This window comes from Euprymna scolopes, chromosome 43 (genome assembly GCF_053919585.1).
Source record: "Euprymna scolopes isolate OS-2025 chromosome 43, ASM5391958v1, whole genome shotgun sequence".
Classification (NCBI taxonomy): domain Eukaryota; kingdom Metazoa; phylum Mollusca; class Cephalopoda; order Sepiida; family Sepiolidae; genus Euprymna; species Euprymna scolopes.
The window spans coordinates 37,970,618-37,993,198 of NC_136524.1; the positions used below are offsets into that span (position 1 = coordinate 37,970,618).

The 22,581-nt window shown below is 33.8% G+C and overlaps 1 protein-coding gene and 2 pseudogenes across 7 annotated transcripts in view; 2 read left to right on the forward strand and 1 right to left on the reverse strand.

Moving 5' to 3' along the window:
• Positions 1-22,581, forward strand: part of LOC145268296 (uncharacterized) — a 447,971-nt gene that overhangs the window by 112,557 nt on the left and 312,833 nt on the right. The gene's annotated exons all lie outside the window — the stretch shown is intronic.
• On the forward strand, positions 2,766-2,882 carry LOC145268546 (5S ribosomal RNA; annotated as a pseudogene).
• Positions 12,493-12,626, reverse strand: LOC145268498 (U2 spliceosomal RNA; annotated as a pseudogene).

Sequence of the window (22,581 nt, forward strand, 5' to 3'; positions counted from 1 at the left end):
TTCCATTTGATGAAGACCTATTTTCTTTTTTTTTTTTTTTTTTTTTTTTTTTGTTACAATCTACTAGTTGGCCAGTTGTGTACAAATCCCAAGAGCAATAGGAGCATTCTATCATGTCTAAAAGTGACACAATGTTCAATGAGCAAGATCGGAGATGTGCCGCTGTACAACTCATACTTTCTACCGATCCAAGTTATGACAATAGGACCATTGCCAACACCCTCAGAATGCATAGCTGGATTGCCACGAATAACAGGGACATGCCCAGAATGATGAAAACAAAGTTTCCGGCCATGGTTATAGTCTTAGGTGTGTTTTCAAGTAAGGGCCTCATTATGCCACGTTACATCTTCGAAGTCGGCTTGAAAGTCAGCAGCAAAAAGTATCTGGATTTGTTGAAGAGTGCAATCATGTGGCCACTGGCAGACTTAGGGTGTGGCAGCAGAACTCGGCACTGGCTCATAAGTCAAAGAGAGCAAGGTTTGGCTTCAGAAGGAATGCTATGATTTTGCACCCTTCTCTTACTGGGACCACTCCTCTCCCAACCTGAATCCGCTGGATTACTTTGTTTTTTCATATGTCGAGAACATCACCAACATGACCTCCCACAATACTAAATCCAATCTGATTGCTGCTATTTGCCGAGCTCCCGCTGGCGGTTGTGGGAAAGGCATGCTCCTAGTTCCGGACCCCTATAGAGGTAGTGATTGAGGCTGAAGGCGGCTACATTGAATAGATGTTAGCCATACTACATAATCTAGTTACTGGAATTGATTTGTTTTTTTTCAATAAAAATTTTAAAATAAAGCTGTAGTGTTTTTTTTGTTTTTTTTAGGGGGCGACACTTTTATCGTTCCAGCCTTTACCTAACGGTGTCATTTCCCTTGACCGGGATATACATGCATCTGGGTACTGCTTGTTAATTTGATATTCCCATGAAACCTCCTCCTCTGGAGGAAGACGGTACAATTTGCCTAGAGTGTGGCTTTGATAAGCCATGTGGGGAAAGTATTTTTGTACTGCGTAGTTTATATATTAATGAACTAATCTTATATATTTATTAAAACTCTGTGAATACTTTTGTTTCGCATGTCACCATGCGCTCTTCACATGTGCATAAATGGTTTTAGATGCTGGAATGAAGTGTGAATAAGGAAAGTAGAAAGTGAACCTTGGATTTACTTTTAACAACCTCATGATTCTCACTTCCCTTGTTTTTGTCATTTACTCCTCATATTCCATGAATGATGTTTCTCATAAAAAGGGAAGAATTGCTGTTTTCTGGGTTGGAATCCACATATCTAATACATATGGTTGGCTAGTTTTTAATCTTGAAATAGTATTTTTTTTATTAGCTCTTTACATCAAGCAGCTTCATGCCTTGTCTGGAGCGATTTTCATAATTTTTTTTTTTAAATAAAGGATAAAAGATAATGATTTAAATAATTAAGAGAAGGGAAATAGAGAGAGTGTATTATGACATCACAATGTATTCTGATTGTGAAATCCTTTTACTTAAGCTTTATAAAAACATAATTCAATCAATGTTAAATTATGTATTTAACAACACACACACACACACACACACACACACAAGGGTTATTTCAAAAGTAAAGCGCCATTTTTTTTTTTTAACTAATACAGTTAAAGAGCTACAAAGATGCAATTAATATCATTAAAACGAATTACCTTTATTTGTGCTCCAGAATTTATTTTTCTACATAGTCAAAACCATTTTTACTACACTTTTGGCAGAAATTCAATGATGTATCTCTGCTTCTGACGCACATCCATGATAGAGGCTGGTTTCTTAGAGTCTCACACCGTCATTATTTGCAACAGAGATGAAACTTTCAGATCATGAATGCATAAATTGAGTCATCATGATAATGCAATTTGCAATCTCCTCTGATCCATTTGTGCAGAATAAATATGAAATCTGTTTAAATAAAAATAGCTGCTAAGGGGTAAAACTTTCACAAATGTGAAATCGATAGCCGTAAGCCAACTTAAAGTGCTCCTCTACGCATGCGCAAATATATATGCATGCGTTAAAGTCGGTTAATGTTTGAAGTTTGATATCCATCTGGAGCGCTAAATATTTTAGTTTCGATTCTAGCTGATGGCACCCAAGTCATATATTTTTAACTTTTGAAATCATTACTGTATATTGGGTACAATATAATAATCAATAGACTCTTGGCTCTATAATAATAAATATGAAATCTGTATGAATTAAAATATCATATTTAATTGTATTTTACAACTGGGCACCGCTAAGTGGCTTGCTAGTATGTACATATATAAAAATGAATTTACCTGTCTATTTCGATGTATGAGGCTCACACAACTATTAAGTTGTCAAAAATGTACACAAATGAATTGCTTATAATTGTGAGGGCTTGTGTAGAACCATTCACAGTTTTTAGAACGACTGCTAATCTCATTCGGTGCAATTGAATATCATGAACAGAGCTGACATTAGATCTCAGGTTTTACATAACAAATTTCCTTCTAGATGCATGTCTTAACGACAATCGGAAGTGCATGTCTCCCTGTGGATTTTGAAGATTATATATATATATATGCATATATATAACTACTTCATTTACTCACATAAAATTAATATACGAAAGTATAAATTTATGCGTAAACTTGAAGTATTTACTCGCATAAGCCTGAAGAGTCCTAAAGTGGATGAAACGCGGAATATTCAGTGTAGCTTCATCGCCATATACATTTTATAACTTACTATATATATATATATATACGGCATAATCGCGTTGACACACCGGTTCTCGTCAGATCACCGAAGTTAAGCAACATTGAGCCTGGTTAGTACCAGATGGGTGACCATTTGAGAATTCTAGGCGCTGTGTGTGCTCTCTGCTTATCTCGGCATTTGTTTCCAGTCGTCCTGTACTTCACTTGCCACTGGTATTTAACAATGTCGTCTCAGGCAAGGTGTGATTGGAGATTGCGCACCTCCTGCCACAAAAATTTCACGCGCAAGCAACCCTTCCTGTCTGTCCAAGACTGAAGGAGCCTGCTTATATATATATATATATATATATATAAATGACAAAAGGTTTATATTCCAAGATGCTGTTCATCTTATCGTTTATTTCTTTCAGCATGTTAAAATGTTCAATTATTAACGGCACCTGTTTCATAGAGCAGAAACAATCATCTAATTATTATGTCAATTTTTGAACATTTTCTGCCCTGACTCATCAGAAGAATAAGAACTCGTTAACTTTAAAAAGAAAGAAAAAAATTGGGGCATGATTATTTAACCCCCCCCCCCCCCCCCCCGCAAAAAAAAATCCGAAGAGTAATTGGATTGTTTTTATGGTATTTACACCATTATTGATTTTTCTGGCAAAGCTGTTCACGCCTTATCAGCATATTGATATAATGTGCCAATACTTTTGGCAGCCTCATAACTCACTTCCCTTATTTTATCCTTTAATCCTCACATTTCATGAGTGAAGTTTTTGACAAAGGGGAAAGAATTGCTGCTTTATCCATATAACAGTGGATATTAGAAAGTAGGCATTGCGCTATATAGTGCAGACAAATAGCAATCTATATGTTACTAAAATGCTACCTATGTTGGTGTCTACTTGTCACCGAATACACTTTACATGTATATAATGTTTTTGGATGGTGGGTGGGAGGGCTGAATAAGTTAGATGATAGAAGTGGTGGGAGTTAGAGAAGGATGGGTACTATTGCAGAATAAGGACCGTGCTATTGTCAGAATTTTCCAAGCAGTTTATGTAAAACATTGGCAGGTGCCAAATGAAGGTTTTGTGACTTTTTTTTTTTTTTTTTTTTTTTTTTTTCATGCAAATGCTACCCAATTTTTTCAATAGAAAAATTATTTCTGTTGTTACAAAGATAATTCAATGAAAAATTAATTAAATTAGTGAAAATATTATTTTTCTTGTGACGAAGAAAGAAAATTCTTTGGACCTTTTTGCTATTTTTACTTGTTTATGATTTTTTTTTTTTTTAATTTTTTTCTTTTTGTTTTTTGCCCCATGTAAATTCGCCCTTGTTTGTTCGTCCATTTGTCTTTCCGCACTTTTCTCAATAACTACACCTTGGAATGAGATGAGTAAAATGTAACAATGGATTTTCCGGGAAAACTGGTTGCCCCACTAGGGGTGCATTTCAGGTTAAAATGGCTAAAATTGACACTTGTGCTTATTATAAAAAGTTCATGCCTTGGATTTTTATAAAACTTTCTGAAAAGTTGTAAATAACTGATTTCTATATAATTTTGTTTGTCTATACTTTGCGATAACTCTTGGGTGTGCCCCAGAGGGTCTTTTAGGGCTAATAAAAACGCTCTATTTTGGGGATTATTTTACCATATTTGTCTAAAATTTTCTATTTAGCAGTTTTGCATCGTGCTGAACTCAAATTTAAATATGTTAAGGCCTTGGGGACTTTTGGGACTAAATGTGGGTGACTTTTGGACTAAATGATGGATTTGGGACTAAATGATGGATTTAATCATTTCTTTTTTTGCATGGTGCAGAACTCAAATTTACATATGTTAAGGCCTAAAACTGCACAGTTTGTTCATTTTCACCAGGATTTGACGTCACCTGGATACTTGTGGGGCTAAATGGTGTGTGTGTGTGTGGGGGGGGTGCAAATGCTGAACTTGGTCATTTTTTTTATGCCTCGTTCACTGTACACTCACGGGGACCATGCATGCTTCATTTGTTTTTACTCAAATTAAAAATATTTAGTTTTTAATATAATAAACCAATGATAGCAAATAAATGTTTTTTTTTTTTAGGCTGCTGTAATTTCATTAGCTCAATGTTTCCATACCTATTGGCCTTTTACATAAACTTGCTAGAAAATTCTGACAATAACACAGTTATTATTCTGGATAAGTTCTAAATGATGTAAAGAACTGTAAAGGATAAACACGTCTGGTTATCTGTCTGCTAACTATTTTTTGGCCTATAGGACATAGGAACTTACAGATTGTTGTGAGGGTAAGACATGATGGGATATGGGAAGTATATTTATGATTTTTTTTTTTTTATAATGAGCTCTCCGAGGAAGCATAAACCTATTCACTGAACTAAAAATATGTTCATCTGATTTTAATGTAAAAATCTTAATTAAATTATACAAGAACACATTTCAAACCTAACCTGCAAAACCTAATACTGTTTAAGTCCATATTTTTAGTCATGCAAGCTGTAATTTCACAATTTTCAGTCTTTTTGTAGTTTACATGCTGGCATGTGGTGGACAACTTTCAAAAATTGACTTCCAAACTAACCTATCTCGAGCGAAGTCCTTGTTTATCCCTTTTTCTCTCAAGTCCATTATTGTTTTATTGCATGGTTCCTTTGGCTTTCCCCTTGCTAATTGACCCAGCTACCCGAATTGTTCCACATCTACTAAACCAAGAACTTTTATCCATTCTTTTAACGTTACCAAACCGTCAAAGTTTGCACGAATCTTTCTATATCGACCAGATTTAACTTTACTCAAAGCTTATCGAATTTAAACCTGTCTTTTAATTGCATTACACATCCACTATATTGTTCTTGTATCCTTTCTTTCTTACATAAAATTCAATTTTAACTCTTTTCTCTTTCTCTTTTATTAAACTGTAAGTTCTCAAGAAAGATTTGAAAAACTAAATCTACCTGACAATTTGATTCTTTGTATTATTTGGATCAGTCAGACTACTCTTCTACTCATCTTGCTTTTAATTCTCACAACGTATCAGTTGATGTACCCCCCCCCCCGATCTTTTTTGAGTAAATCTTGTTGAAATTGGGATTGGCACAGAATTCCGAATGAGACTCTTTATTTAGTCCACAGGAGTAGCATGCTCTCGTCCCATCAGCCATGACTGGGTAGAAGTTCTAAGTAATTCACAATTGTATTTTCTAAATGTCGCCTGCACTGAGAATTGAACTTTCAACCGTCAGAAAAGTGTGACTTAGAAATGAATTACCAAGTACTTTATCCACTGCGCTACGGGTTCTTGCGAATAATTCTAGTACGAATTTTGGGAAACAAGTTTGGCAAGATATTATTTTATCTCACATGCTTTTCGCTCCATGACAGCGTCAAAATAAGACAAACACAACAAGGCCTACCTTAGAATTTAATACATATTTTATTAGATCTTCGGTTGCAAAAAGGAATGCCCGTTTTGTCTCTGTAAACAGAGCTGTTAACAACCTCTAAAGATGATAGTCGTTTATCTTCAACAGGAACTGATGCTGATTTTTTTTTTATCATCATTACAGATCAGTTCTAGTTCTCACAACAGCTGTTAGTTATTGATTTTTTTTTTTTTTTTTTTTTTTTAATTCGTTTTGTTTGAGGGGGTTACCACTTATGAAAGCCCAGAAGCCATTTTAGAATAAGGGTTAATAAATGTTAGGTAAATGGTGGAGCATGATCAGTAACGGTGGAACTTGGGTAGGGCTTAATTATATAAGAGGACGGCTCATCTGGAACTTATTTACATTAGACTTGAAAACTAGAATCTTGCAGTCAGCTGGGAAGCAGATCCCTGAGTATTATGTTGCACAGGTGAATTGTTCTAGGAGAGAAACTCTGCTCATGAAATTTTCGTTTAGATTTAGGCACTGATAGAGAGTGCGGCAAGTTGTTGACAGTTGCTGTAGCTAGATGAGTATTTGTTACACACGTTTTTCAGGGGCCCATAGATTGGAGCTCAGTCGAGCACCTACCATAAAAGTAAACGATAAAGCAGAGATAGACACACAATGTCTCTTCTGTGAGAAGGAGAAAGTAGGGAGGTAATTTTAATCTAAGTCATTGTAAGAATAAACTGAATGAAGTCATAAAAAAATAGTAAAGAAAACCGAATGAATTTATAAGAAGAGATTAATGTAGTTTGCTTGAAGCATTATATAGTGTGTATATATAAAAGTAATTTATAGAAGGCAATACAATGCAGAGGTGTAATTGATTGCTACAAACTGAAACAAATTCAAACATAATATTGGAACAAGCTATGCAGTTTCACATTTTATAATAATTTTTTCCAATATATATGTATTTTTAAATACTTTTAACATTGTACTGTGTTCTTACTTGCATCAGTGTGATATAATGGAAGTTCCATATCATATTTCGGAAAAATCTCACTTCTTCAGATATCTCTTCGACTTTAGTTCAGGTGTGCATACAGGGGTTGTTGTGAGTTGGAGTAGTTTTGCGGTGATTGAAATGACCGAGAATTAATTTTTTATTTTGTTTTAAAATCTGATGTTTAAAAAAAAAATGTTATATTTTATGTTATGCTTCAAAATAAACATTGCCTTGGAACAGCCATAAACAACTTTAATATCTAACGTGAACCGACATCTTGCTGCCCAAATCCCTACATAGTACCCCAGTTGTTGTTACCCCTGGTAGTAGCCCCCTACACCAAAGTGGCAATGTGCCTTGTTTGGGGTGAAAATTTAATAATAATAAAAAAAAAATCTTTGTGCATACTTTTTTTTAATGTAAAAATGATCTAAAATCATAAAATGTTATTTTCATTCTTCTCGTCACCATGTGCTCTCCTTTTTTTTTTTTTTTGTTCATGTGAAGTATTCATTCATGGCGATATTTTATCTGCATTAAATATATACAGATAATTAATAGAAGACCAGACAATGCCGAGATGTAACGGATCACACACAAACTGAAACAAATTAAAATATATCAAGTTATACAGATTCACCTTTTATTAAAACAGTATATATATGTACTATTTTTAAAAAAAATATTTTTAACATTGTGTTTTTATTTTTATTTATTATTTTTTTTTTTTTTGCATCAATGTGGTCAGATTGAGGTTTTATATTGTATGATATTTCGGGGAAAAAACCCTTCTTCAGATATGTGTTTGACTTTAGTGCAAAAGGTATATGGGGTTTGTTGTAATTGTGAGCAGTTTTGTGATAATTGAAAATGGTCCTGGAATTAATTTTGTTAAATTTTATTTTAAAATCTATTGTTATTCTTTAAACTTAAGAATGTAGGGTAAGTGTTAGTATTCTATTTTTAAAATTTTATTTTGTTCATTTATTTTTTTCCGTGTGTTTATAATTTTATTTGCATTTTATTGGAGTTTTAATTTTATTCTCCTCTCACCGTTATATGTCTTAATTTTTTCACTTTGTGTTGATCCGTTACATGCCTACATTGTATTGCCTTCTATGAACTGAATTTACAAGAAGATTTGTTGGAGGGTCTGTCTAATAAAATATTTAAAAGGCTTTGCTCCATATATTCATAATATGATATTTTGTGAGATTTTTTGTTGAATTATTTGGTTTATTCAGACTACTGTCCTACTATTGGATGTTATTCTCACAAGTTCTCAATCTCGGGGACCTATAGTGCGGCGGATAAAAGTGCTACGTATAATTATTAAATTTCTTCTGGAAGTTAAAGATTCAATCCTTCATGCGAACAATACTAGGAATACAAGTATGAATGAAAGACTTTGGTACTCCTGCAGAATACGGACTGTGCTAAAATATTATTTAGAAAGCTATTCTTGACATGGGGAGGGAAGGGCGTTTTGTAACTATTCTGTACTTCCACCTAACAAGTTTAACAAGTTAATAAACAAAAGATATAGTAAAACTTGAATTTAACTTGAAAATCCTATCTTAAAAATGGCATGGTTCATTCCATATTCTGCATATGTATCAAGACTTTTACTGGGTCATAGCTGACAGAATAAGAGCAAGCTACTCCTTGTAAATTAAATAAGATTTCATTGAATATTATGTATAGATTTTTGAGTTTAACGTAAATATTCCAGAGTTCAACAAGATATGCCTGAAGGAAAAGCAAAGGTTAAATCGACTGAAACGTTGCGAGAATAACAGTCAGTATGAGACTCAATAGTTTGAATGATTCAAATGAGGTAAATTATTATTCTTCATGTTAAAAATTCCCAAACATAATTTTCCGTTCTTCTTATTTACCTGACTCCTCACGTGGGCAGAATTAGACATAAGGTCGGTTTTTAATATGGGAAAAATCCAGGCACTCTGAATTGGAATGAATATAAAAAATTATCTCCATCTAGAAGGACTTTTCGTTCACTGACCGGAAACAGAAAGGACTGAATCCAGCATCAAAGCAGATACTACACTTTGCTCCTAGCTAAAAGGTTAAGAAATGAAGGACTTCTTTTTTTGTTGTTGTTATTTAAAGTTGATGGGTATTTATCTCTCTTTTACAGTGAGAAATGTGATGCAAGGGTTGGAATGTAGGGTTGAAGAGCCAGCGCCCCCAAGGAGGAGCACTCTGATCTGCAAATAAATGCCTGAACAGCTCTGTCAGCATTCCCCAGTAGGGGCACCTCAAGCGATTAGCAATAAATTAACCTTTTATTAAAGAGAAAAGGTAAAGCCTGGGAGGGATGGACTGCACAGGACCAGCATCATATCGTAATCAACAGGGAAAAGGCCATTTCAGAAATGTCTTAGACTCTGTTGATTTTGGTGCGGAGAATAAAAAGCCCAAGGAGGAATGGATTAAAGATTGTTTAAAGTGGATATGTGAGCATTAAGAACAATAAGATATGCCTAAAGAGGCATAATAAATTTAGAAAGAAAAAGATTTTCAGGTATGTTTTACTATAGACAAAAAAATGAAAAAGTGGTCAAAAAGCAAATATAACAAATAAATATTTATCAAAGGCAAAATAAGTTTCTCTTCTATCTAGCCGAAGAAGTTTTCAGTATTTTAACTTATTTTAAAGCGTTTATTCAGTTAAAAAAAAGTTGTGTTGAGTATTACGCAAGAACATGAAAAAAAATGTCAGACGTGCGAGGGTTATGTCTTTGATTTGAAGTCTGGATAATCGCTCAAAAATAGAAAATTAAACAAAATACTAGCAGACTTCCCTAATAAATGTTACCGTCATGTTTATTGGGTGGGTTTCTGCCAGTAGAAGAGTAACTTATCTTGCCTTTAACATTTATTTTATTTATTTATTTTTTTTATATAACTTTTTCATTTTATTGTCTATCATAAAAAAATAACCGGGGGGGGGGGTTATAGTTGACATGAGATTAATGATTAAAACAAGAGATGAACAAATATTTTTTTTTTTACATTGAAAAATTAGAAAGAAAAAAAAAAATTATAAAATACGATATGTGCTAACACTATAGAATTACTGAGATCCCTAAGAATGCGATTAAAATGTTAGAATTTGTTTCATATGTGATCAACAGTCTGGCAGGCTAACATTCTTTGCATGCCTACCTGACATAAGTTCCAGGAGAATGCCGTTGCCAAGCTTCCGTTCTCTTGTTGCACTGAAGAAGAAGAATCAACGTTGCCATTAGAGAGAGAGAGATTTTGGGATGGGAGTGGGAGGTTGCATACATGTGTGCAAGTCAACTTTCCCATCTCCATCGTCATCTCTGATATATATATATATATATATATATATATATATATATATATATATATAACATAATAATAATAATCCATTTCTCACATCTTCAACAGTCAATGCAAATCTAAGACACATACCAATTATAAACCGGTGCTCTTAGATCAGGCTGTCTGACCAAAAATACACTAAACGCTGATGTTACTGTTTTTCTACATTTTCCTTTACAAAAACTCAATCATGTTCTGCAAAGTCAAAGACAAAAACATTTTCTGCTAAAAAAAAAAAGAAGAATAATCAAACCAAACATCATGAATAAATATTTAAAGATATGAAGAACTTTAAGCATAAACCCTTTTTTTTTTTTCCCATATTCGGTAATAAATAACTCAAAAAGGGTTGATATGCCATAAAACAAAACCCTACCCATTATAAGTCACTGTAACTTGCAAATCCTTTACAGCAACAAAAATATTGCTTTCTATTGTGGCATAGATTGATTTTTTTTTTTTTTTTTCATTATAAACACCAAGCCTTTATTCTAGAACCAATATAAAGTAAGGGAGATAATTTTCTCTTTGAAACTATTCACGAGAAATAAAGTTCCCCCCTTTTTTTTTCTTATATTTTTTATTCAGGAAATACTTGATTTTTCATGTTAAAATTCCTAACTTTATTTCACTGTTCAATTTTTAGCAAAAAGCATTAAAAAAAAAAAAAACTCAAGTAAAAAAACAAAAACAAAAAAAACAAAACAAAACAAAACAAAACAAAACAAAAAAACATGTCCATAACCTCTGTCATACAAATATACATTGTCCCAGTCTTTTGTATAAGTAAAAAAGAATGTGTTTGTGTGGCCCTAAAGAAATAAGATCACAGGGAGGTAAGCGTGTGTATTTACAGAAAGCGCAGAAGTAATGGGTTGTTGCAGATTGCATCTGGGATGGTAATAGCAATTTTGTCCACCATTATCACTATTCATAAAAGAGTCCATGTAATGACGTAATATAATATGACAATCAGTAATCTATATATATAAAAGGCAAAAATCGGTGTGTATGTATGTATGTATGTATGTTTGTTTGTAACGCTAAAACTTTTGAAAGACGGAACCAGAGTTGACAAATTTGGTATCATATTGCACCTTGATCACCCGGATGACAAATATCGAAATTTCACGTCAAACGGACCAGTAGAAAGGGGTCAACTGATCGTTTTTCTCCTAGGGGGGCCCCCCAAAAAACCTGTCATTTTAACGTTATTCAATACGTGTCACGTGACGTGACGTCAGCTCAAACTTTTGACAGACACAACCAAAGTTGACAAATTATGTATCATATTGAACCTTGATCACCCGCATGACAAATATCGAAATTCCACACCAAACGGACCATTAAAAGGGGGTGAACTGATCATTTCTCTCCTAGGGGGGCCCCCAAAAAAACCTGTCATTTTAATGTTAATATTACATAATCCAAAAACGCTTAGTCATGTCACGTGACGTGACGTCAACATCCAGTAATGGCGAACAAATGTAAACAAACACTTTGTTTTACCGATACTTTTGTAATTTCTCTTCTGCTTTGTTCTAGAGATTATTAAACTCCATGACAATGTCTCCAACGTATTTAACTGGTTAAAAATAGTATTTATACAAGAGTTTTAACGAAAAATATCAGGAAAAAATGTACAGGAATAAAAAAAAATTCAGCTTTCAAAATATTCGTCGATAAAAAAACCGATCTTTATATTTACGCTAGCCATTTTGTATATTACCACGTGACCTGCTATCTCTTAAACTGGAGGGGGGGGGATCCACTTGAATCCAACAAAACCAGTAATTTTTTTTTCTATTATATATACATCATTTTCTATAAAATTAAGTGTAGACTTTATAATTAAAACAAAAAATGTTATTCATACTAAAAAAAAAAAACGCTTAGTCATGTCACGTGACGTGACGTCAACATCCACTAATGGCGAACAATTGTACCTATTTACTATGCCTCCCCACGGGACAGAGTTAGACACCAGGGTCGTTTTTTAACGTGGAGAAAAGGTACAAAAATAAAAATTGTCTCAGTCGTGGAGGATTTCTCCTCCACCGAAAGAGAACAAGAAATAGAAGTGCAGCATCTGAAGAACAGATACTACACTTTGATCTTGACCAAAAGGCCAAGAATGCGAACAATTGTAAATAACAACTTTTTTCACAAAACCAACACCGTCTTTCTTTTTTTTTCTCTCTCTTTCTCTCTCTCACCCACTTACTCTTCCCTCTCTCTCACCCTCTTTCTCTTGACGTCACACCACTGTTAAACTGTGGGGGGGGGGAACACATTCCCAGGCATTATCTCCTATAGATGCACATTTTATTAGAAATTCAGCTTTCAAAATATTAGACGATAATAAAAATATAAAATCAACACCCTCTTTCTCTTTTCTCTCTCTCTCACCAACTTACTCTTCTCTCTCTCTCACCCTCTTTCTCTTGACCTCCTACTACTGTTAAACTGTGTGTGTGTGTGGGGGGGGGAAGAGGCAGCTTGAAAACCAACAAAAACAGTGCACAGTTTCCCAAGCATTTGGGGTGGGAAGGGGGGGAAGAAGCCGAGCGCACAGTTTCGTGTGAGAGAGAGAGAACAATTCTCAACCTATATACTCAACAAATTTTTTATCTACAGATTTGAAAGTTTGTATATAGGGTATTCAGACATATGGAAATATATCTAGCATAATCTATCTATTATATCTATAAAAGTGAAAATGTGTGTGTGTGTGAGGTAGCCAGAGAGAGAGAGAGAGAGAGAGAGAGAGAGAGAGACAACAATTCTCAACCTATATATTCAATACATTTTTAATCTACAGATTTGAAAATTTGTATATAGGGTATTCAGACATATGGAAATATATCTAGCATAATCTATCTATTATATCTATAAAAGTGAAAATGTGTGTGTGTGTGTGTGTGTGTGTGTGTGTGTGTGTGTGTGCGTAAGAGAGAGAGAGAACAATTCTCAACCTATATACTCAACGTATTTTTATCTACGGATTTTAAACTTTGTATATAGGGTATTCAGACATATAGAAATATATCTAGCATAATCTATACATTATATCTATAAAAGTGAGAATGTGAGTGTGTGAGAGAGAGAGAACAATTCTCAACCTATATATTCAACAAATTCTATCTTTACAGATTTGAAAATTTGTATATAGGGTATTCAGACATTTGGAAATATATCTAGCATAATCGATCTATTATATCTATAAAAGTCAGAATGTTTGCGTGTGGTTGTGTGTGTAAGGTTGCGAGAGAGAGAGAGAGAACAATTCTCAACCTATCTATTAAATAAATTTGTTATCTACAGATTTGACCATTTGTATATAGGGTATTCAGACATATGGAAATATATCCAGCATAATCTATCTATTATATCCATAAAAGTGAGAATGTGTGCGTGAGAGAGAGAGAGAGAGAGAGAGAGAGTAAGTACAATTCTCACCCTATATATTCAACAAATTTTTTATCTACCGATTAGAAAATTTGTATATAGGGTATTCAGACATATGGAAATATATCTAGCATAATCTATCTATTATATCTAGAAAAGTGAGAATGTGTGTGAAAGAGAGAGAGAGAAGAGAGAGAGAGAGAACAATTCTCAAACTATATATTCAACTAATTTTTATGTACAGATCTGAAAATTTGTATACAGGGTATTCAGACATATGGAAATATATCTAGCATAATCTATTATATCTATAAAAGGTAGAATGTGTGTGTGTGTGTGAGTGAGTGAGTGAGTGAGTGAGTGAGAGAGAGAGAGAGAGAGAGAACAATTCTCAACCTATATACTCAACAAATTTTGTATCTACAGATTTGATAATTTGTATATAGGGTATTCAGACATAAGGAAATATATCTAGCATAATCTATCTATTATATCTATAAAAGTGAGAATGTGTGTGAAAGAGAGAGAGAGAGAACAATTCTCAACCTATATATTCAACAAATTCTATCTTTACAGATTTGAAAATTTGTATATAGGGTATTCAGACATTTGGAAATATATCTAGCATAATCTATTATATCTATAAAAGTGAGAATGTGTGTGTGAGAGAGAGAGAAAGAACAATTCTCAACCTATATACTCAACAAATTTTTTATCTACAGATTTAAAAATTTGTATATAGGGTATTCAGACATATAGAAATATATCTAGCATAACCTATCTATTATATCTATAAAATGACCATGTGTGTGTGTGTGAGAGAGAGAGAGAGAGTCAGAGAGAGAGAGAGAACAATTTTCAGCTTGTGTGTGTGTGAGAAAGAGAGAGAGAGAAAGAGAGGAAGGAAAATTCTCACCCTATATATTCAACAAATTTTTTATCTACATATTAGAAAATTTGGATATAGGGTATTCAGACGTATGGAAATATATCTAGCATAATCTATCTATTATATCTATAAAAGTGAGAATGTGTGTGTGAGAGAGAGAGAAAGAGAGAGAGAGAGAACAATTCTCAACCTATATATTCAACTAATTTTTTATCTACAGATTTGAAAATGTGTATATTGGGTATTCAGACATATGTAAATATATCTGGCATAATCTATGTATTATATCTATAAAAGTGTGAATGTGAGTGATGGAAAGAGCAAAAAATTCTCAACCTATATAACCTATAAAAGTGAGAATATGTGTGAGAGAGAGAGAGAGAGAGAACAATTCTCAACCTATATATTCCACACATTTTTGGGCACAGATTTGGAAATTTGTATATAGGGTAGGCAGACATATAGAAATATATCTAGCATAATCTATCTATTATATCTATAAAAGTGAGAACTTGTGTGTGTGTGTGTGTGTGAGAGAGAGAGAGAGAACAATTCTTAACCTACATACTCAACAAATTTTTTACCTACAGTTTAGAAAATTTGTATATAGGGTATTCAGACATATGGAAATATATCTAGCATAATCTATCTATTATAACTACAAAAGTTAGAATGTGTGTGTGAGAGAGAGAGAGAGAGAGAGAACAATTCTAAACCTATATATTCAACAAATTTTTTATCTACAGATTTGAAACTTTGTATATAGGGTATTCAGACATATGGAAATATATCTAGCATAATCTATCTATTTTATCTATAAAAGTGAGAATGCGTGTGTGTGAGATAGCGAGAGAGAGAGAGAGAAAAAGAGAGAGATAAAAATTCTCAACCTATACATTCAACAAATTTTTTATCCACAGATTTGAACATTTGTATATAGGGTGTTCAGACATATAGAAATATATCTAGCATAATCTATCTATTATATGTATAAAAGTGAGAATGTGTGTGTGTGTGAGAGAGAGGACAATTGTCAACCTATGTATACAACAAATTTTTTATCTACAGATTTCAAAATTTGTATATTGGGCATTCAGACATATTTCAATATATCTGGCATAATCTGTCTATTATATCTATAAAAGTGAGAATGTGTGTGATAGAGAGAGAGAGAACAATTCTCAACCTATATACTCAACAAATTTTTTATCTACAGATTTGAAAATTTGTATATAGGGTATTCAGACATATGGAAATATATCTAGCATAATCTATTATATCTATAAAAGTGAGAATGTGTGTGTGTGTGTGAGAGAGAGAGAGAGAGAGAGAGAGAGAACAATTCTCAACCCATATACTCAACAAATTCTTTATCTACAGATTTTAAAATTTGTATATAGAGTATTCATACAAATAGAAATATATCTAGGATAATCTTTCTATTATATCTATAAAAGTGAGAATGTGTGTGTGTGTGAGCGAGAGAGAGAGAGAGAGAGAGAGAACAGTTCTCAACCTATACATTCAACAAATTTTTATATATAGGGTATTCAGAAATATCGAAATATATCTAGCATAATCTATTATATCATTAAAAGTTAGAATGTGTGTGTGTGAGAGATAGAGAGAACAATTCTCAACCTATGCACTCTACAAATTTTTTATCTACAAATTAGAAAATTTGTATATAGGGTATTCACACATATGGAAATATATCTAGCATAATCTATCTATTATATCTATAAAAGTTAGAATGTGTGTGTGAGGTAGCCAGAGAGAGAGAGAGAGAGAGTAAGAACAATTTTCAACCTATATATTCAACAAATATTGGATCTACAGATTAGAAAATTTGTATATAGGGTATTCAGACATATGGAAATATATCTAGCATAATCTATCTATTATATCTCTAAAATTGAGAATGTGTGTGTGAGAGAGAGAGAGAGAACAATTTTCAACCTATATACTCAACAAATTTTTTTATCTACAGATTTGAAAATTTGTATATAGGGTATTCAGACATATGGAAATATATCTAGAGTAATCTATCTATTATATCTATAAAAGTGAGAATGCGTGTGTGTGTGAGAGAGAGCGACACAGAACAATTCTCAACCTATATATTCAACAAATTTTTTATGTACAGATCTGAAATATCACATTTGTATAGAAGTAGAAATCTTGATACCTACTCTGATACCTAATAAAAGAAAGGACACTCTTTAGGGCGGATTTTGATTATAACAAGTCACTAATTAGAAATTATAATAAACATTCTAATAATTTAAGAATTTTACCAAAATAAAATTGCATGGTAATCACCCAATTTCTGCCACAAAATTTTGATTGGCAGAACTCATAAACATAAAATATTTATTTTCTAATTTCATCTTTTTTTTTTCTTTTTACATAATCTGGTTTGATGTTTTCCCAAATATTCAAATCACTATATTTTGCTGCTTAATATCAAATACAGCAACTGAGTTATTTTTATGCATCAAACAATTACATTTTCTCATTCATCCAAACTAATCACTGAACATCAATTTCATATTTTCTTCACTAAAATATTACTGTGCTTGATGTCATCAAGTGGAGCGGATCATTTTTTTTTCATTTGTTCACACATTTTTCCAATTTATATATATTTTAAAGATTCTTAGCCTATGTCATTGCATACCAATCTGTTTATTAAAAGTTAAGGTTCACTGTAAACACATATGTTACACCAAAATAAAAACGCTTCAGATAATGTCTTGATATTCAATTCAGTTTCTCACATGACATCTTATGAAGTTAGTAGAAATGTTACAGACTTTTGAATCTCAAACACTTTCAATACTGTGCACTGATATTTTCTTTTTTGCAATATAAGCACATTCATGATTTTTTTTACAAACGTTAAAAACTTTCACATTGTGTAGCAATATACTGAAACAATTATAAAAATATTTGTTTTTATTTTGAATGATGCAGGGCATCTGAAGAGAGATTTTTCTAACAAAATGAAAGTATAATTTTTAGCAATAGGTATCTAGGAAAAGGCCACTACATATGTTATAAGTTCCAAATTTCCACAACCTGGCAAATACTGGTACATGCTAGCAAATTTAGATTTGCAATTACAAAATATGATTCTAATTTTTTCCTTTGCTCTTTATTCTAACACTACACTAAGTTTACTGTGTTATTTCGCTACAGTTGATATTGTGTAGAACAATAAGAAAATCATAGTGAACAATGCATTCAACAAAATTTCACACACATTTCTAGATACCTATATCTAATAAGTTCAAAAGAAAGGACACACTTAGGGAGGTATTTTGGTGGTCAAGTCACTAAAAAGAGATTAGCTGGTTTCCCGGCATAGCCCAGGATATAATAAAGATTGACTGAAATACATGTTCTAGCTGGTTTCTCGGCGTTGCCAGGGATGTAATATAGACACATTATGTTGTATATTACCTGTTCTCTTCTCCCTAAGGTAAAACAATTTCATATACATGCTGTAAATTACCTATGCTAGGGATAAAACATGAACAATATCAGTCCTAGGGTAGATAAAACAAATAATACATAGAGATGAAAGATTCCTCTCCCCTAAGAATCAAACATATGTTCAATATCTGCTTTTGTTTTTTCATTGTTTATACGGTCCCGAGCAACGCCGGGTAGCCCTGCTAGTATAGAATAAAGTAATGTACGTTGTCTTATCGACTCTGCTTGTTCATTTTACGTCAGCGTTTGCATGACTAATCATCTTTGTGGCTTTACCTTGACTCCACATGTGCATTGTTTCACACAAGTAAATAACAAGCAGGTTATTGGTAGTAAAATATTCAGTTCTTGTCCAGAATTCCCTCTATATTAAAAAAAAATAAAGGAAAATCTCTTTGATACTTGTGATGAAACAAAAAAAAAATCATGTTCCAAAAATCGTGTAAATTGATCAAGTAGTTTAATTTTTATAAAGAAAATAATTTTTAAGTGATTCATTTTAAGAATTCATAGGCATGACAACAAACTTTTTAAGTATGAATTTTTATTGAATTATTCCCTTTTTTTTTTTTTTTTTTTTGTTTCGTTTTTTGTTTTTTTAAATATTGGCCAAGACAGTCACTACTCAGATATTCATAACATTTGATTTTCTTTTAAAAATAAGGCTACTTGATCAATTTATGTGGTTTTTAGAATATGATATTTTTGTTTAATCACAGGTACATACATCATACAGATTTTTCTTTTATTTTCATTTGTTAATTATGGGGGAATTCTGAATAAGAACCAAATGCCTCTGATGACAGATTTTTAATGACCCCCTCCCCCCAAAAACGGGCCCCGTGTACACTATGTGATATCTCCATTATTTATTCACCGATTGCCCTTATTTTACAGGACATGGCAGAATCAACGACCGTGAGTACACCAAGACCCCAGTGGGAGCTGGAACAAAGAATACACTGTATTTAATTTTACTACAAGACAGGCTCGTTTAAGAAAACTCAGGGCAGTTTCATGCGTCAGTTTGAATGTGAAAAGGCTCCATCCAAAAGCAGAACTGGGTGGACCACTTTGAGAAGTATGGTACCGTGGAGAACCTCAATGCTGCCAGAGAGAACCTCCCAAGCCACTCGGGACATCCCATGAAGCGAACAGCTGAGCTGATCAAAAGAGTGAGAGTCTCTCCAGCAGTCCGAAATACTCTGTGCGTAAGCAAAGTCAGTCCCTCGGCATGTCCTGTGAGACTTGCAGGAGAGTGCTGGTGAATGATATCAGGACTTACCCATACAGAATACAGATCTGCAGACCCTTACAGCCTCACACAAGAAGCAGAGGAGGGCTATGGCAGTCAAGATGCTCGAGAAGATCGAGGAGACAACAAGTTTCCTTAACCTCCTCTGGACCTCAGATAAAGCCCACTTCCATCTTGATGGAAAGGCGAACTCCAAGACTAATGTCTTCTGGGGGTCCTCCAGACCCAATGAAGTAGCCAACAATCCCTGCATTCTTCTGTGCACGGTGTGGGCTGCAATCTCGGCCAGAGGCATCATCAGACCAATTTTCATCGAAGAATCTGGCACAGCAGTGACAGTCACCAAGGAGCAGTATGTGGAGGTCCTCAAAACCTTCAAGAGTGAGCTCCAGACAATCTACCCATCGCTCATGAGCAAGTTCTGGTTCCAGTAGGACAGAGCAAGTTCTCACACCTCAAACCTGTCCCGAGATTGGCTGAAAGAGAACTTCGGAGGCCGAGTGATCAGTGTCAAGACTGATTTTGAGTGGGCACCCCATAGCCCGGACCTAAACCCCCCAGATTTTTTTCTTTGGGGCTATCTTAAAGACGGTCTATACAGGGAAACCCAGAACCATCATGGAACTCAAGGAAGCCATCAGGGAGGAGATGAGAGCCATTACTAATTCGGTCTGTAAGAATGTCATGGACAACTTCGTGCTGCGCCTCAAGAAATGCACAGAGCTAAATGGAGGCCATCTAGAACATATGCCGTAGATCGGAGAAAAAAAGGCCAAAGACCCTAGTGTTTTGATGTGATGTTTTGGATATAATAAACTAGTTATGACCAAAGTTTCATTTCATTTGGACAAAACACTAAGAAACGGGGCCTGATTAGAGTTGGTCCCGATTTTGGGGGGGTCACCCTGTACTTGACTACAACTTGTTTTGTTAGATCATAATCATATTCAGTTTAACATCCATTTTACGTGTTGGCATGTGTTGGACAGATTTTAGAAATTAACTTTGAAATTAACCTACCTTTTGCCAGTGCTGTATCCTTCTTTCTCTCAAGTCCATTTTAATCACCTCCTCCCATGTTTTCCATAACTTTTCCCTGGGAATCGGACCTGCTACTTTAACTGTTCTACATCTACTAACTAAAGACCTTGCATCCATTTTTTTTCAATGTGGCCATACCATCAAAGTCTCCTGTTCTGCACATATCTCCCTATACTGTCTAGATTTAATCTTCCTCTGAAGTCATCAGATCTAAGTCTGTCTTTAAGACTCCCATTACACTCACATCTATTATATCATTCTCATATCATTTCTCTTCATGCATGCATACTCTTAACCTTGATTAGCCAGGTATCACTTCCATATTGACTAATATGTTGTAAATTTTTTATCTTTAAAGAATGTGAAAATAAAGACAATACAAAATGCTATGATAAATGAAGCCTTTTATTTTATCTATGAAGTAGCTTGCTCTCATTCCATCATCTATGACCAGGTAGAAATATTACTTAAGTTGTAATTGTGGCTTTAGTATTGCCTACACTGAAAGTTGAATATAAAACCTCCAGAAGATTATCACTTTATTTGTTATGGCGTGGGTTCTCACAAGGGCCTATAACATAATGGATAAAGTGCTAAATAATGAATCAATTCTAAATGACGGTATTCAGGAGGTTGAAGATTCAGTTCTTCGTGTGGGCAGGAATACAATTACAACTGAAGACTTCTACCCGGTCATGGCTGATGGAACAGGAGCAAACTAATCCTGGGGATTAAATCAAAGTTTCTGTTTGAAATTCCATATAGATTTCTGAGTTAGACCAGATACACTTGAAGAAGTTCAGAGGTTATGTTGACCATGACGTTGTGAGAATAGCATCCCAAATGAGAACAGTAGTCTGAATAATCCAAATTATTTTACTGTCCTGTTCAATTACACTTATATTCTAACAATACTTCTCGCCTGAAGAGGAGAGAGTGTACTAAAATGAACTTGCTTTTATTAGCAACCGCCAGAATTATCCAGAATCCTATGTTCTCCTGCTCTTAGTCCATAATATTATGTTACCCTTTTTATTGTTATTTTTTATGTTTTATGAAATTCAATTTTTGAAGTGAGGATCAAAGAACTTACTGAGCATTGATTGGATTAAAAGTTAGGTAAGTACAGTGACATTAATTAAAATAAACTTGATTAAATTTGTAGGTTTTATCCCGCTGGAGGCAAACTCATGGTTTACTGGGAATCAACAAGGCTAGCTTGACTTGAGTCATCCTATGTTGGTAGGCATAAAGAAGATGCAGGATAATCCTCTTTAACCAAGTACTTTTAAAAAAGGAACTTTGTTGGTTCATAAAGGCTACTTACTGCAGCAGGAGAGTTCATCCAATAGCTCCAGAATCATACCAAGATTGCCAAAGACACCCAAGAGGCCAGCTGAAGACATGGTTACGCACCATCAAAGTTGGTGTTGAAACTGGCTGCCCATAATTAGCGTGGCTGCTGCAAACCATTGTACATAGTCTGCATTCATCAGGGATGCTGTGTGATCGATGGAAGGAGATGGCTCAAGTCATGTAAACGTAGGTGAAATGTTGACAAATTCTGAGCTTCGGAGTTGGAGCTTTAACTTTATCATGGTTTTTCCGCTGCAGAGTATCACCCCGAGGTCAAATTCTTTCACCATTGACTCGTTTACCATCTTGAGTCATGCTCGCTTGATATTTCATCAGAAAGTCTTAGAGACGATTTATGTTTAAAATAGCTCTTACTCTGTAAATATATTGAGTATCCGCTAGGAATAGACGTGATATATAACAATATGTTTTTGTGTTTTTTTTAAATTTATACATTTTTCCCCCTTTTTAGAATTCTTCTATTCAGCTCTGTATAGTGAGAGCGAAACTGATTGGCTTACTTTTATTTATTTTTTTATTTTTTGGATTGAGCTCTAGTCTCTGGTTCAAATATTTGCAACAAAAACTTGTCTAGCTGCAACAGCTGTAAACAATTTTTCTTTCTTCTTCTCCATGCTTAAAACTAAAC